Genomic DNA, 10,417 nt, shown 5'->3' with positions numbered 1-10,417 from the left:
AAACCGCCAACAAGTACGATGCTATCAGCGAGCTCAACCAATCCTGAATTCGACGTTAACGTTCCATCGCAATTGCGACTATATTACAGCTGGCCAAATATTAAATAATAGTAATTCGGTGGGTTGCAAGCAATTAATTAATTATTGTTTTTTTTTATTATAAAAATTAAATCTGATGGAACCTCCTATTGGCATGTTGTTGGTATTCCGACGGGCAGTTATCAAATATAACAGATAAATAGTGAATTCCAACGCAGGAATAAAATTAAAAGAATCCAAAATCGCTATTACGGTTCAAGAGCCATAATCAGCAGCGATAGGATGGCAGGAGATATCACTGTTCATTAGGGACCAACATAACATCATTAATGCATTATCAATGAACTGTGTATTTTTTCATCTGCGGATGTCATTAAAAGTAATCATCCAACTGCGTCAACAACACTACGTAGGTTCGTTTAAAATTACGTACGAGAGTAACCTCAACGATTATCTAAACATTCAGATTATTTAAATGGTACAACATCTAAGTCAGGTTCCATCAGACCTCGATTACGTTAACCAGGTTATTATTGCAATAGCTGTTACAAATGATGGTGTGGACGAACAAATAATCACTCAACAATTATTTGCTACACATTATAACATATTCGGGACAGATACACCAACATTTATTTTACCCGGAGTTACAGACGAAGAACTAATGAAAACCGTCAATGATACCATCAATAAATACTATCCCCAGATTATTGCCACGTGGAGAAAAATATCCCCTCCGACGAGTATTCTCAAACATAACACTGATCCAGACGGTGCTTGTCGTCACATATCACCGGGTATTGTCAATATTACATTAACGATCACGGTCAATCTTGTATTTGAAGTAATCGATGGAAGCTATAAAGTAGACCTTGAAAATCCAGACAGGCACAGCAGTAATATATTCTATACACATTTACCCCGAAGTACGTCCTGGGTTTTTGATCGTGTCAGTGCCCGTTAATCCGTTATATCTACAATATTGTAATCCACACTTGTCACGGATACATTTTAGACTTACTAACCAGACTGGACACTTACTTGATTTAAGAAATACAATTTTGATAATAATTTTATAGGTGAGAGCATGACCTGGCTGAAATAAATAAATAATAAAAATAAATTTGAATCGGAGTGAGAATAAAAATAAAAGAATAAAAATAATCACAGCTTTCACGTTCACAATCTCTCTTGACTTTCGTCAAGGACTCCGTTAGTGACTTTGTCACCGTGTTTATAATCATACATACTTATTTCAAGTTGTCGCACACGTGAACTTAAACTCGATATTATTTATTTTTCGCGTGATAACTATTATCTATCTTTCTCAGTCCCTTCGCTTTGTGAGTGAATCACATTTTCGAATATTCATATCATCGACATAAAGTAGAGATTGTTTCGTCACTTACTGAAGTAATTTAATAAATATATATTCATTAGAATGCCAGGCTGTATTTTTCATTATATCTCCATTCCGGTAGCGCATCAAAATCATTTGTGATTTTTTTCAGGATCCAATTGAGCAGATAATTATATATCATCATCATTTAATTTTTTAACCTCAGAAATAATCGCATTATTACTTTTGGAATTCATTATATAATAAATATTTATCTGAACTAAAAACAAAACATTAAACAGTAGGAAATAATGAGCAACTAACATTCTACGGGATGCCTTCATTTGCCAGTATTTTGCCTTTCGATGGGGTCCCTTTATGATGCCTTTTCCTTTCTGGCCGACATTTTTTATGAATGTCTTCGTATGGGGCACCCTACATGACTTTGAAAACTCATCACTCTTACTGTTTTTTTTTTTTTTTGGGGGGGGGACTCCTGCTTTAAAATTTCATGCATAGGAACTACTCGCTTGTGTAACCCTAGAAAACTCAATGACATTCTATCAGGTCCAGAGGGTTATCTAAACTCAAAATTCATTCACAAACACACACAAAAAATCAACCCCGGGAGTGCAAAACAACACCCACCCTTTGTTCAACATGGTGAGAAGATGTGCATGAGTCCTTTTCCTTTGGCTGGAGCCCCCCCCCCCCCCCAATTAGTAATGAAAATTACAATTATTGTCGCTGTCGACAAATTTCTTAGTCACGGGATTGAAACACCAGACCTGGAGGTTGATAATCCGCCACATTAGTACTGGACCGCGAATCATTCTTACAAATACATGTTTGAAACATTATTATGAAGTTAGTTATACCTAGATAACGGGCATCCTACAAGAGATCACTAAAACACAGTGCATACTGAATAAATTACAATTGTTGTATAATTGTGTTAACTGATCAATAAATTTATTTCAATTCCCAAGCACCGCATAAATCTGCCAGACGTAATTCCGGAACAATCTAAACCAGGACATCTAAAAATAACTTGCCTGGATTACACGCAAGGGAGCGTGGTGTATATATTTCCTCTTGTTTTCATGAATTATTACGGACATCAAGGAGTGTAACATACAAGAGAGAGGGACGGTCCCGGTGTAACATTCCCTGACAGAGTCCTTGTCTGATTTAAGCGGGACAAGAAATACCGTGTGCGAGCCACACACAAAAAAAATAATTGCGGAAGTCATATAATAGTACGCAGTAATAAGCGAGGCTACTGCTTAATCACTCTATCGGAGAAAGCCTTGCTTGACGGAGATATCTCCCTTCATCATGAAACAAATTAAGAGAGCTAAAGTAGACTCATTGTCTGTCGGAATATATTGAAAATTTATTCGCTGATTATATTTCTTGGAAAATGCTGATCTGGATATATGATTTGTGACATGGCGTATTGAACACGTGTGAATAACAAATATTTATGAGCTGCATTCATTGATGGAGATGTTATTTCATCGACAGTCTCCACATTCAAAGATACAACCTCCCACGGAAATTTGTTATATTTTCCATTATCAACAACATTTTCAAATCTGTCTTTTTGTAATGGACTGTAAATTCCTTAAAGAATTGTTTTTCGAATCTAAATCAGTATGGTAGATCACAAGTCCATCTTTGATCGATCCGTAAAAACACTCGTGCACGAAATTATGACAGAGATATCATTTTTCCAACATTAACTCTGAGATAACCAGTATTATCGACAGAAGCGACCGTTTTTGTAGTCGACAGTTCCTGATTACACATCTTGAGATGCTTCATATTTTCTGATAATGGGATGTGTAACAAATTCATTTTGCTCCATTTATATAATAATATTAATTGTCTTAATTTTATGGGAGTTTCAACACCATCGTATTCTTTTTTACATCATGATATCGTTTCAGGACTCTGTAATGTTTTACACCACATTTTACACACAGCTGCATTTTTCCTCTGTATTGTAAAGCAATTTTCGGTCCTAGACTTCCACGTGTGATTTATATATATATATATATATATATATATATATATATATATATATATATATATAATCTTCAATTTAAATTTATATTTGCCTTAATTATAACATGGAGGATCATTGGCATCCGTCCGTCTACGGGAGACGATGGCATAGCTCCAAAGTAAGCTTTTGTCTATCCTTCTTTCTAGCTCTCTTTTCAGCTTGTTTTATTCTTCTCTCTTCCTCTGCGTTTTGAACTCAATGCCTGACAGCTAGGCGCCAGCTGGAACGGTTGTTTGCACAGCTCTCCCAGTCGTTGACATTGATGTTTGCCGTCTTCATATCCTTCTTGCAAACATCTTTGTAGCGCAGATGTGGTCGTCCAGTTGGTCGTGCACCTTCTGCTAACTCCCCATATAACAGGTCCTTGGGAATGCGGCCTGGGTCCATTCTCTTGACATGGCCAAGCCAGCGAAGGCGCTTCTCGCTGAGAATGGAGAACATGCTGTTCATGTTGGCGCGTTCTAGAACCTCTGTGTTGGATACTTTGTCCTGCCACTGGATGTGCAGAATGCGCCGCAGACATCTCAGGTGGAAGCTGTTGAGTTTCCTCTCGTGTCTTGCATATGTGGTCCATGTTTCGCTGCTGTAGAGAAGTGAGCTGAGTACGCAGGCTTGGTAGACACGCAGTTTGGTCTTCTCCGTTAGGTTGGGGTTGTTCCAGACTCTCTAGTTAAGTCTGGCCATCACTGCTGCTGCCTTGGCAATCCTGCCGTTCACCTCAGAATCAATGGAGAGTGAGCTGGAGATGTTAGACCCAAGGTATGTGAAGTTCTCGACAACTTCCAAGTTGTACCCATCGATGGTGACAGAGGGAGGGTAGTCTGCGTTCTGCGCCATGACGTTCGTTTTCTTCAAACTGATGGTCAGTCCAAATTCCTTACAAGCATGGGAGAGGCGGCATACCAGCTGCTGCAGTCCATCTTCCGTGTGTGATGTCAAGGCTGCATCGTCGGCGAAGAGCAATTCACGGATGAGTACCTCTGTGACTTTAGTCTTAGCACGGAGAGGGCAATGGTGAACAGCTTGCCGTCAGCCCTGGTATGGATGTACACTCCCTCGCTGAAGTCCTTGAAAGCGTACTGGAGAAGCATGGAGAAGAAGATGGCAAAGAGCGTCGGCGCAGGGACACAGCCTTGTTTGACTCCGCTGATGACTGAGAATGCTTGAGATGTTGCGCCATTGAAGCACACTGTGCCGTGCATGTTCTCGTGGAAGCAGACGTGGGGGGCAGCCGATCTTCTGCAGGAGTCTGAAGAGTCCACTCCGACTAACCAGGTCAAACGCCTTCGTCAGGTCTATGAAGGCAATGTAGAGGGGCATCTGCTGCTCGCGACACTTCTCCTCAGCTGACGTAGTGAGAAGATCATGTCTACAGTTGACATGCCGGCTCGAAATCCACACTGGGACTCTGGGTAGACGCGGGAGGCTAGGATCTGCAAGCGCGCCAAGGCAACACGGGCGAAAGCCTTTCCAACGATGCTGAGGAGGGAGATGCCCCGATAATTATTGCAGTCGCTAGGGTCTCCTTTGTTTTTGTACAAAGTGACGATGTTGGCGTCACGCATGTCCTGTGGGATGTAACCCTGTTCCCAGCAAAGGCAGAGGAGTGTGTGTAGCGGCTGGAGCAGTGCTGGTTTTCCGCTTTTGAGGACTTCAGGCGGGATGCCGTCGCTTCCAGGAGCCTTCCCACTGGCAAGGCAATCGATGGCTTTTCCGAGCTCTTCGAGGGTGGGCTGTGTGTCTAGCTCCTCCATGACAGGCAGGTCTGGAATGGCGTCCAGGGCAGTTCCAGTGACATTGTTTTGGGTTGCATATAGCTCGAGATAGTGCTCAACCCATCGCTGTAGTTGTTTCCACTGGTCTGTGATGACTTCGCCCGTCTTGGACTTGAAGGGGGCGGTCTTGTAGCTGGGGGGGGGGGCTGTCGCCTTTTTGATACCCTCATACATTCCTCTTGTACCCCCGGTGTCAGCAGCTGTCTCTATACTGTTGCAAAGGTTCAGCCAGTAGGTGTTGGCACAGCGGCGGACAGTCTTCTGGGCATTGTTCCTTGCAATCCTAAGGGCTTGTAGTGTTCTGCGGCTAGGTGCAGCGTTGTATGCCAGGAGGGCTTTCCTCTTTGCGTCAGTCACGGGCTCCATCTCCTCCCAGTTTGCCTCATGCTAGTCGACATTCTTTCGCTCCCTCTTCCCGTAGCCTGTGATGGCTGAATTGTACACAGATTCGCCGATATGGGACCACTTGGAGTCGATGGTGTCATCAGGTGTCACTTTGGTGAGGGCTTCCTTCAGTTTGCTGATGAACTGCTGTGTTTTCTCCGGGTTGCTTGCACAGCAGGTGTTGATGCGTGGGTGACCCTTCTTCTTGGCATGGTGCAGCTTCTTGGGTAAAATTCGCACCTTGCTGGCCACGAGGGAATGGTCCGTGTCACAATCGGCACTGTGGTAGCTGTGGGTGAGGATGACACTGGCCAGTTCTGCACGCCTGGTGATGACGAGGTCTAGCTTGTGCCAGTGGCGTGAACGTGGGTGTCTCCACGACACCTGGTGGATCTCCTTGCATTTGAAGAAAGTGTTGGTCACACATAGGCTGTGGGAGCAGCACATCTCCAGCAGTCGCTGACCATTCCCTGATCTTTCCCCTACCGTAAAAGCCGAGACAGGTGGACCAGGCCTCATGGTCGGCTCCCACTCTAGCATTGAAGTCTCCTAGTAAGTAAAGGCCTTCATTGTTGGGGATACTGGATATTGCCTGATCGAGAGCCTCATAAAACCTGTCTTTCTCCTCGTAGGTGGAGCAGAGGGTTGGGGCGTACACGCTGAAGATGTTGACCGGACCTAAGGATGTTGACAGCCGGAGGGCAAGGATTCTCTCAGTACCTGATGATGGAGGTTCAATGAAGGCGAGTAGCGTGTTCTTTACGGCAAAGCCTACACCATGATGCCTAGGTTCATCCAAGGGCTTCCCCTGCCAAAAGAACGTGTAATTGGCTGCCCTGATTGTGCCGCTGTCAGCCAGTCGGGTCTCCTGGAGGCAGGCAATGTCAATGTTCAGTCGGGATAGTTCTCTGTCAATGACGGCAGTCTTCCGTGCATCGTCGATCTGCTGAAGGTCAGCGGTCAATCCAAGACACATGGTCCTGATGTTCCAGGTTGCAAAACGAAGAGTTGGAGTCTTCTTATTTTTTCTTTTAGGCTTTCCTGGTGCGGAGTTTTGTGGCCTACTTGTCGAGATGGTTCTCTAAGCTCCACACACCCAGTGAAGCAGGCAGGCCATGGCGGGCAGCACCTTACTGACTGCGGGCTGCCCAGCTTGAGGAGGGCGGTAGCTGTCCAGTGAGACCTGATGATCTCTCCCACCGTCAGAAGTAACCCCTGGCGCCAAGCTCTATGCCAATCGAACTTTGACTTAGAACCGGTAAACTGCTACTTCTCGTGTTGTGCCGACGCCGTACGACGACGCTGGAGTGTCCTCTCCAGTGGAGCTATGAAGCCTGGGCAGGGTGGTATGGAGAATCAGCTGTTGTCCATGCAGCAGATCCCCCCTCTCCACGCAGCTGGTGTGCCCAAGGGAACGACGAATGCCGATACAGCTTGGCACCAACGGCGTCGCAGGAGTTGCCGGAATGACATTGAAGTCACTGTCAGACCGCCTTAGGGACTCCATCTCCGAATTTTCTGTCGGGGTTTACTCCCTTAGCCTTTCCGATGAGTGGGTATAGCAACAAGGCAGCAGAGGTTTGGAATCGGAGTTTTCCTTCTCCTAGATGAGCTACCATCCAAGGTTTACGAGTCCCATCTACCCGAAGCGACTGGTTTTAAGGCGCCAGTGGGCCGCCTTCACCCCTTCTCCTGTTAGTAGAAAACATGGTCTGCCGGGCTTCACATCTAAGCCACTCGCGAAGGCCAGGAGCTGGATTTTAGTTGACAGAGGCAGTCAGAGACGCAAGCCGTATGGGGCATTTTTTGGAGGGTTGGGGCGCTTGTCTCCCACTCCCACCCCGAGCAATGTCAACCTTAGACCATAAGGAGGATGGAGGATTATCAGCGATTAAAGCCAGATTGAACTTAACATATTAACCCCTGATTTGCCAAGGCGAGCTATATAGCTGATTTGATGAATAGAATTCTAAACAATCGTATTTGTGAAGCCAAGATAACATTTCTAAATGATTGCACGGCTCATGTGTGTTCAACATTCAGAACTATGTAAAACGTTCATGCTACAATGAATGTCAAGCGAGCAGCTACGATTATTAATTATCTTGACGTTCTACGAACCCACGAACAAAAATATATTTTTAGAATAAAATTGATTGCGGAAGTAGGCGATACACGGATTATCTGTGACAAACGTGACCCTGTTTGATTTCACCACATTGGAAATGTTGTCAAGTTAAAATAAGTAACAACCAGGAATAATGACTGGTATCGACAAATCTTTTTATAAGCGGTCATATCATGTGACGACAGTTGTTTATGCGATATATCCGCTGAATGATAAACCTAACGTCGATGATCTCCTAGCGACGATAACTTCTCGCTTGAATTGTGTTGCTGAGCGAGTTACAGAACATTTCACGAACGCGAAAGGAGGAAATGGTTTAAGAGATCTTAGACATATAAAAAATACATGAGTCGGCAGAAACAAAGATACCGGAGTGTCTATCAAAGACGTTGCTGAACTGGACAAAAGCTAAGATGTCCAATAAGGTTGAAGACACCAACAGGAGAGATTTTGTACGAATCAAAATATAAATAATGGAGTTCGAAAAAGATAATTGATCATAACGCACACGCGTAGAGCTCGGACATAACAATATTTCTACGAAATCGAACTGTTAAATTCTAAAACGGTGATATGTTCGATTTTAATGAGAAATATCAGTAACAGTGACCCTGTATCCGTGTGCTTGTTTAAAAATTCAGAATCTATGATCTACGATCGGTTTACACGGCATAATGGAGATATTTGTCGTACAGAATCTCTCCATGAAGAAATGAACACTTTTGCGTTGAAATACACCAACGATACTGATTTTATCGAACGTTTACTCAGTAATTGCTTTACAGTTTCGTCAGTCGCTGATCATGCTGCTCAGATGGAAAATTAATGGGAACCAACACGGTTTGAATTTCGTGAACATGTCCAACACAGTTGTGTCGAGTACGGACAATGCGGAGTATAGAATAATAAAACGATTATAAGGATGTTATCTCGGTTGATATGGTTGCATGTTTTCCCTGGAAAAGTCATGTAGCGGGTGAATGGTCTGAATACGTCAAGCGATTTGGACATCTAACACACGAGATGACCAGTGTTGCGATAAATCGACCCTAACCAGATTTTGACTTGAATGGGTTTGGGTGCATTGAGTCAATCAAGTTTGCATCGAAAAACCTTCATCCGGTTGTTACTGTTTGGTTTGGAAATCATTTTAGCGAACGCAGTTGGGCTACAAAAGTTTTATTACGATATATGCTTAGTGTAAAAATATTGATATCGTTAGTTGTAAATGAAGCACTTATATCATATCGTCTGCAGACACGAGCTTGGTTAAATTTACACAAGGAGGATCATATGATCATAAACGACATTGTACAAGATTAATTATCTACGATGCTGTACTCGATTTTATAATTGCTGGTACAACGGAGAGAAACACATTTATAAGTCGAAGCAATGTCAACTTATCGGACGGAACTAAATTATGTGCAATTGTGAGCTACACTGATGGTGACTCATAACAGTTTACTCTTTTAAGATCTATGCTCGCGTACATTTCAATAAATTTATTATTGATGATAAATATATTTTCTGATATAGTGGTTAGAGTCACCACGGGTTCATTTTACATCAATAAAAGATACACAGGATTGCTAAAGCATTTAGATATCGGTGCAGATGCATCATGGGGCTAATGGAGAATAAAGCGGGAAAAGTTTCTTAGTTATTCTGAATCTGCCGACGTTGAATAAAAAAAAAAATATTATAAAAATACACCATCGGTATCTGATCATGTGGCCAGACATAAAACAGTTTATCTCAATGGATCGGGTGGTTCTGGCAAAACAACACGTGCGATTGAATTATATTTGGAAATTTGATATAGTTGTACTAACACCGACTCACCGGCTTGCCAGAGAAATGAACGAACGAGGAGTTAAATCTTACACTTATCACAGTTTCTTCCATTGGAAGGGAGATGCACGGACTCCTGAGCGAATGCATGAGAAATATATTCCTAAGATTATTATCTGGGATGAGGTGTGTGCAGCGTCTGTGGAGGTAAAAAATAGTTCTTGATTGGTTATTTACGAAAAACATTGCTGTTATCATGTGTGGGGATCATGATCAACTACCAACTTTTGTTGGATCATCTCCGCATGAATGGCTGAAAACGTTAGTAGGTTATTATCAGGAAACAACTGATAATCATAGAGCTACTGATGAAATGCTGACATAATTTAAAAGGTTAATCAGACTAAAGCCAGATAAGAGTCAATGTGAGATATTGCGTGAAGTAATTCCAGATACCACGATGAATGATTTTTGTAATTTTTGGAAATGCTGTCTTGATAGTTGCAAGTGGGAAGATAGCTCGTGATACACCTCAGCAAGTATTATTTCTGTTACATAATACAAGTTTTCAGATTTACCTGTGCCATTATATTATCAACCAGCAGACACACGCAAACAAAATACTGAAGTTGAGATTCCTAAAATTGATGCGAAACAAAAACTCGTTTTTAATGATATTGCTGTTGTTCATGTGAGTGCTGTTGAGAGCACATTAATGATGTACAAAACTCCGAGGACTCTAGTATATGCTATATCGAATTATTCGTCACAAGGATTAACTATTTTGGATACAAATATATGGATTGTCGATGATCTGATAGAATGGCCGAATTTAGTTTATCTAACGGTGTCCAGAGTTAGCAGAATGTCTCAACTATGGAGGGTTA

This window comes from Sinohyriopsis cumingii, chromosome 7 (genome assembly GCF_028554795.1).
Source record: "Sinohyriopsis cumingii isolate HCF-2022 chromosome 7, ASM2855479v2, whole genome shotgun sequence".
NCBI lineage: Eukaryota > Metazoa > Mollusca > Bivalvia > Unionida > Unionidae > Sinohyriopsis > Sinohyriopsis cumingii.
This window is presented reverse-complemented; position numbering follows the sequence as displayed.